Source organism: Nansenia antarctica (genome assembly GCF_963989245.1).
Source record: "Nansenia antarctica genome assembly, chromosome: 11".
In the NCBI taxonomy this organism is placed as follows: domain Eukaryota; kingdom Metazoa; phylum Chordata; class Actinopteri; order Argentiniformes; family Microstomatidae; genus Nansenia; species Nansenia antarctica.
The window spans coordinates 18,237,818-18,245,571 of NC_137681.1; the positions used below are offsets into that span (position 1 = coordinate 18,237,818).

The 7,754-nt window shown below is 42.5% G+C and overlaps 1 pseudogene across 1 annotated transcript; it reads right to left on the bottom strand.

Annotated features, from left to right (window-relative positions):
- Positions 1-5,416: 5,416 nt before the first annotated feature.
- Positions 5,417-7,304, bottom strand: LOC308167370 (tubulin alpha-3 chain-like; annotated as a pseudogene). Its single transcript has 4 exons — positions 7,169-7,304; positions 6,621-6,943; positions 5,929-6,456; positions 5,417-5,710 (listed from the first exon to the last, which is right to left on the bottom strand). The product of its transcript is annotated as a tubulin alpha-3 chain-like (transcript).
- Between the last annotated feature and the right edge of the window lie 450 nt (positions 7,305-7,754).

Sequence of the window (7,754 nt, forward strand, 5' to 3'; positions counted from 1 at the left end):
CAGGTACAGGCTAGATGTCCATTCTGGTCGCATTGGCAACATGGTTCTAGCATCTCCTTCCCTGCTGCTGTCCATCCCCCTGGTGGTGGTCCTTGGCCAGGCTGTGTGTACATCTGGTATGGAACCGCTTGCACCCCTGGTGGCCCTTGTGGGTATGGATACCCCCCTTGTGGCCCCTGTGGGTAGGACTGGTAAGTAGCAGGATACCCCCCTTGTGGCCCCTGTGAGTAGGACTGGTAAGTAGCAGTCTGCACTCCAGGTGGCTGTTGCTGTGGGGCTAAAGCCTGCACTCCCTCTATGTTCCTCTCGCTTTCAGTCAATTGCAAATGAGTCAATATTCTGAGGGATTCTTCGTCTCGTGCCTTCTGTATCTGAATGTTCTTTCGATATAACTCAACTTGATGAGCTACGTGGTCTATATAAACAGCTTTGTTCATGTGTCGTAGCCCCACCACTTCTGCTAGCTTATCCTTAACTGGGGTAGGAAGCCCTTCTTGTATTTTTTCCCTGATTATGGATTTTTCTAAGGGGTTATCTTCAGCGTCTTTCCCTGTCACACTTCTCCATTGAGAGTGCACACGGGCAACATAACCCCTGGGATTCTCATCCCCCCCCAGTGGCTTCACAATGATATTGTCTGGGTGAATGTGAGTAGGGTAGATCTCCCTGATTGCTTTCCACAGTTTGCCTCTGTTTGCTGCGAAGAGCTCTGGATCATAAACTGATGTATTGATATATCTATGAAGTCCTGCCTTCATCAATATTTCCTGCATTGTATCCAATCCTGCAATAAAAGCTAAGAGTCTTTTCAGGTCTCCCATTGCGGCCTGCGTTCCTGTCAGTATCACGTCGACCTCTCGCGTCCACGAATGTCCTCCCTCTTGAAGAACGGGGAGCTTCTCCATCACTTCAGACAGATCTGTATGATGCCACGGATGATATTCCATCTTGTTACCCCGAATCAGCACTGGACAGTTCTTTAATGTATTTGATGACATTCGGTGACAATCTTCCTCTCTTTCCGCTTTCTCCGGGCGTCTTCTCCCACCTTTCCTTTCGGCTGTGGCTATCATCTTCCTGACCTGCGCGTTGTAGCCTCCATCTGCATTGTCGTCATCACTTGAGTCTTCACTGCCATCTTCGCTGTCATCTTCCTCGTCACTCCTGTCGTCCCCTTTTCCCCTTGGCTCCTTCTTCTTCTTCTGGGAATGTTCCTCCAGTGCCTTAGCATATGGAGGGGGACTGGAGACAGGACACATGTCTGGGGATGAAATGTTCAATTTCTGTTCCAGTGTTCTGGCCAATTCTTTTTTCTTTTCCGGTTCCATCTGAGCTATTTTCTGTCCCTCTACCTTAAATAGATCTAAAATAGCTAACTCTAACTTGCGTTTCTCTGATCTAATCTTTCCTCTTTGATGTGCTTTGTGCCCATTGATAAGTATTTCCAATGTTGCAATTATTTGTAAATTAAGGCTGCCCTCTTTCGGCCACGGCTGTTCAATGTATGCCCAACGGCTATTCCATTTCGTAGACATTTTGCTAATTTCCCTAACAAGAGGATTCATTTTTTCCACTACAGCCATAGGGGATAACGTAGCCAACATTCCACGATGTTCACTAATATCTTTTAACAGCTTCGTTGAGTTTGACCCCATTCTACTTTGCTCAATATGCTGACAATATTCTATATTAGATAAGGTGTACGCTTCTTACAACCCACCTTATTTTGTCTTGTTTGCTAAACAAATGCTAGTCCAATATAACTGTATTAACCGCCCACACAAAACCACTACAACCCAGAACAACAGATTTGCCTCTTGTGTATGTCAGTGCAGTATTAACTTAAATCTAATATCTGTGTAAGTACTTTATACTTAAATGTGTTTCCTAATTGTTTATGAATATGTGTCACTTAATTACTCATTCAATACTAATTACAGTTCTGGTCAACACCTAAGTATTCACTGATTTACAAAAACCCTTTTACTGCTTAATTATCAATACAATCTATTCTGCTATTCCTAATCAAAAGCTGTGGACATGACCTAACTTGAAATAAGATGTAAATTACAAATATTAATTATAACCTGTAAAGAAATCGACTTGTTATTTGGAAAAGAATGAATGATTAATTATTAATTACAATCTGTAAAGAAATCGACTTGTTAAGTGAAAGGAATGAATGATTAGTTAGAATTATTCATTGACACTTCATTGATGTAAACCTGTGAAGTCAATTAGCTATTATCAACATATCATTAGATTGTCACAAAACAATTGATCAAAGTTTTGTGAAAACAGAGAAATAAAATGATCTGAATAATTAATTCAATCAATTTGTAATTAATTAAATTAATTAAAGTAATGTAATACATTACAATCATTTATAACCATCTATTTATTAATGTATCGGACTGTTTCATCGACCTCAGCTGTATCTCCCTGAGGATTTAGTGTTTTAAAATGTCTTGTCGTATTTTGTCCAGCAGGCGGCGCCAAGCAACCGACTTGCGTATCGATTGCGCATGCGCCAGTTCTTCCGTGTAAAATGGAGTAGGGGAAGGAGGGGCTAGTCTTCTCCTCTGTGGGGAAACCCGCCGTGGACTCCCAGATCAATCTTTACAACATAACATTGCTTTTCCACAATAATGCCATCTTCCACGACACAACAACTTCACGATTATCTTTCAATCCAGTTAGACTATTATTTATCTTTTACTTTTAACAAACAATGCTTAAACTTTAAACTACTTTAAAATGTAATTAATCAAAGTCAGGTTCCTTTCTAAAGGAGTGTTTGTTTGCAGAGGCAAGAAGAGGGGGGCTTTACAACCCGTTTTCCTTGAAAAATCACCGCGTGTTTGTAGCCTGATGTGTGAAAAGGCCAGAGGGCAGAAAGCAGGGGGGTCAATTTAACAACCCTTTGTCTAACCTCTGGGGAAACCCGCGCCCTCTGTGCGTGTCTTTTCTCCGGACAAAGGGCAATGGCGTCTAAGAATGGATTCTATGACACAGTTCTGAAGAATTGATTTCTTAATCTACTTCAAATAATGCTCTTATTTACAAAACAGACTCCATAATCCAGTTACACTTTATCAAATTTAGAAATACGTATCCCCTTACCATTAACACATAAATACACTCATCAGAATTTTCTCTGATCTAATACACGTATATCAGTAATATACCAGTCCACTTCAAAATGCCTTTATCAGTTTGTTTCTGGCAGTCTACACTTTTTCATATAGACACTATTAGAGTACGTCTTCCTCTAATACCAAATTTTACACACATACACGATAACACCATGCAAATCAAATCACTCATTTACAAATACCTTACAAATTAAATCGTATATTTTCAAATACGGGCTTCTTAACCCGGCTCTCACCCCCAGTTTAAAGACTATGAAAGATGTGTTTCCTTTTCCAACAAGTTACTTTACTTTAAACCTTAAAGTTGAAGGTTGTTTTAGTCTCAAAGAAAACGCTTGAAAACCCAGCTGTTGCACACGCGCCCCTAGCGGTTTAAACAGAAAATAGCGCTATTTTAATTCTTACCGTCTTCAGAGCCGTGGATTCAGCTTAAGTTTTCAAACGTAGATTCCTTTTTATAGACCTCCGGGATTCAGGCTCGCCATCTGTCGTATATTTCTAACCTGTTGGCTACTAAAATGAAGAACAGTTATTGAGCAGTTTAAGACCATTTATTCAAAATGCAAAAGTACACAGACATCAAAGATGGACGCTGGTCTGGCAAAGAGAGACAGAGAGAGAGAGAGAGAGAGAGAGAGGGGGAGGGGGACAGAGAGAGAGAGAGAGAGGGAGCTGCTTGGTCAAGAGGTGAGGGAGAAGAGAGGCAGGGCCAGAGCCCACATCCTTACTTATAAACTTGGTCAAGATGCAGTCACAGCCAGTGGTCCTATCAGGTCAGGGGGAGGGGCCAGGAGGTCATAAATACCTTGCCCCACAGTCAGGAGCAAACATATAGGCCCATTATTAAGTACAAATAAACTACAGTATGTAGTATGTTGTGGTGAATGTTGTGAGCCTGAGCAGAAGGGACAATAGCTGCTGCAGGCGGACCAGAGATTCATGCCAATTGTTTTGTTTATTTGATGACCCATTGTGCAGGCAATAAAATGAATGAATGAATGGTCTTTATTGTCATTGATATAGTACAGGTACCAAACAACGAAATTTGGGAGGGGGGGCTCCCCTGGTGCTAGGAAAAAAAAAACTAAAAACAAGAAGGTTTAAAAGCTGCTTCATCCACCATCCTGAGAGTGTGCCAATCCCTTCAGTACCGTCAAACACAAATTAATAATTTTTAACAAAGACAGATAAGAAGAACAGGGAACATTCCATCGCGAGTGAAGCGAGCAAGCGGGAAAAAATGTGGCCTCCTCAATTCTGGAAGTCACCAGCCTCCACTGAATTATAATTATTATAATTATAATAATAATTATTATTATTATGTATCATGTCATGTCTCATGCGAGTCATGCCCCATGTATTGTTTTTGAACTCCAATCAGTCAGAGATGGCGTCACTGATGGATGGCACTCTCTGCGGCTTCAAATCCCGTGATCTTTGGGGACATCTTGTGGTTATACATATTATGGGTATAACATTATTTTTGTTGCGATTTTAACAGTCAACTTCAGTTGCCCTTGTTCCAAACTGAAAATGCTTATGTCCTACCTAGACAATAACTGTAATGTAACATAGAGTTGGTTTTGATTTTGAGCTTAACACAGATCCAATAATGCATCAGCAGGGGTCCATTTGTGAAATTGAAATTGCAGTGAAATATCATGTTATGTTCCCTTGACATAGGGTTGATTACCTTTCAGTAAGTTCTTTAAAAAGGGACTCAAATCTAAGTGGGGGAAATAAATCAACATTGCACATGATCATTTAGATTTGACAGCTAGATGAGACTGGGAAAATATAACCCTTCTCAAATTCATGCAGCACTCTAAAATGCAAGGATTGACAGACAACAACATTATGTTAAACATAATGTATCTAATTGTTTGTTTGCATTGTTGTGCTTGTAAAATAAATACAATAGTCTAGGGTTATTATGTGGGTGAAACAGTGGCTGAGGGAATTTGCAAGATATTTCCTTTGAGAAGGAATGTACCATGAATGTAAATTACCATTCGAACAAATGACCATTATGCACCTAAAGTGCATAGTGTGGAAGATTTACAATAAGTGAACAATATTTTAATACAAATGTCATGGACGCAAATAAACATGACATGCTATACTGTATTTATGTCTTTAATAACAGATTTAGTTCAGAGGTTAGTATCAAAGAAAAGACCAAATATCATTGAGAGGGTGCCACCACCTCCTATTAATAATTAACAGCAGAGAACACTGCAAAATGTGTTGAATGAGTGGGGTCACTCGTCCCCTTCCTCAGCTTCTCCCTCCACAGAGTCGACTCCGACCTCCTCATAGTCCTTCTCCAGGGCTGCCAGGTCCTCTCTGGCCTCTGAGAACTCTCCCTCCTCCATGCCCTCGCCCACATACCAGTGGACAAAAGCACGCTTGGCGTACATCAGGTCAAACTTGTGATCAAGGCGTGCCCAAGCTTCAGCGATGGCCGTGGTGTTGCTAAGCATGCACACCGCCCTCTGCACCTTGGCCAGGTCTCCCCCTGGCACCACAGTGGGTGGCTGGTAGTTGATGCCCACCTGCAGGAAGGGCACAAGAAAGCAGTTGGGAAACCATCAATCATACTTGACAAAATAATTCAGGTGATGGTTAAAAGACAGATCAACTGCAGTAAATACATATACCACAATTATTTGTTTTATTTCAAGTGGGCATCATGATTAATTTGCACACAAAACACTTTTTGGGAGAATAAAAATCAGTGTGCAGTAATCATGAGCTTCAAATGGGTGTTTACCTTGAAGCCTGTAGGACACCAGTCCACAAACTGAATGGTGCGTTTGGTCTTGATGGTAGCAATGGCGGCGTTGACATCCTTGGGAACTACATCCCCACGGTACAGCATGCAACAGGCCATGTACTTCCCATGGCGCGGGTCACACTTCACCATCTGGTTGGCGGGCTCAAAGCAGGCGTTGGTGATCTCTGCCACAGAGAGCTGCTCATGGTAGGCCTTCTCAGCTGAGATTACAGGCGCGTAGGTGACCAGCGGGAAGTGGATGCGGGGGTAAGGCACCAGGTTGGTCTGGAACTCGGTGAGGTCCACATTGAGCGCTCCATCGAAGCGCAGTGAGGCAGTGATGGAGGAGACGATCTGGCCGATAAGGCGGTTGAGGTTGGTGTAGGTCGGCCGCTCAATGTCCAGGTTGCGGCGGCAGATGTCGTAGATGGCTTCATTGTCGACCATGAAAGCGCAGTCCGAGTGCTCCAGTGTAGTGTGGGTGGTCAGGATAGAGTTGTAGGGCTCCACCACTGCTGTGGAGATCTGAACACATACAAAAGGAGTAGAGAAAATAACTTTTAGAGAGATACTCCCCCAAAAATGTTTACTTACATGATATATTAATTTCAGGAAATATAAATTAATTATAAATTACTGCAATTTATCAAATAATCTATTGGAATTGTGATCCCAAAGCACTGCAATACCTGAGGAGCAGGGTAAATGGCAAAATCCAGCTTAGATTTTTTGCCATAGTCAACTGACAGCCTCTCCATGAGCAGAGAGGCAAAGCCTGAGCCAGTTCCACCGCCAAAGCTGTGGAAGATGAGGAAGCCCTGCAATACCACAATCAATTGTTAATAAACCATGACAACACTAACCAGCTTGCGAACTCTGTCCAGCACCAGGTCCACGATCTCTTTACCGATGGTGTAGTGGCCTCGGGCGTAGTTGTTAGCGGCATCCTCCTTACCGGTGATCAGCTGCTCCGGGTGGAAAAGCTGCCGGTACGTCCCCGTGCGGACCTCATCTGCAGACACATCCCAGCGTGCTCGTGCATTAACATTTCATTGGTACATCACATACCTGGTCTCATTAGCTGGCTAATCATTAGTTTAGCATTGTTATCGCTAGCTAAAAATCACCTGTAACTAATTAACATTAGGTTGCAATGCACGTGAACTAGAAATAAAAAGTTCACCGATTCTTTTTTTTTCTTTTTTTGCAGATTAAGTGCATAATTGTTCAACCATACCAACGACAGTTGGTTCCAGATCCACAAACACAGCCCGAGGGACGTGTTTTCCGGCCCCTGTCTCGCTGAAGAAGGTGTTGAAGGAGTCGTCCCCCCCGCCGATGGTTTTGTCACTCGGCATCTGGCCGTCGGGCTGGATCCCATGCTCCAGGCAGTACAGCTCCCAGCAGGCGTTCCCGATCTGCACTCCGGCCTGGCCGACATGGATGGAGATGCACTCACGCTAGAGGGAGAAAAAACCAGATCGATTTTGAGACACCACAATCTCGCATGAGATTAATTAATTTGTCTCAAATTAATTTTAAATTAATTTGTCGTTAATTTGCCACAGAACGATTTACTTTGTTAAGAAAATGTCTGGCTAGTAGCTAGCTAAACTGGACTTGCTTACTAGCCGGCTAGCTAGCTTACCTATTTTGAATATATATATATACCGGTACAGTATATTCTCCATAGTACTGACCCTGAAGAGGGCTGACACAGTCTGGAAAGAAGAACCCTTCTTCTTGGCAGGTTTCTTCCCACCACTATCAACACTGCTTCCTCCACTACTTTCTGCAGAGAAAAACAATTGAAAGACACAATC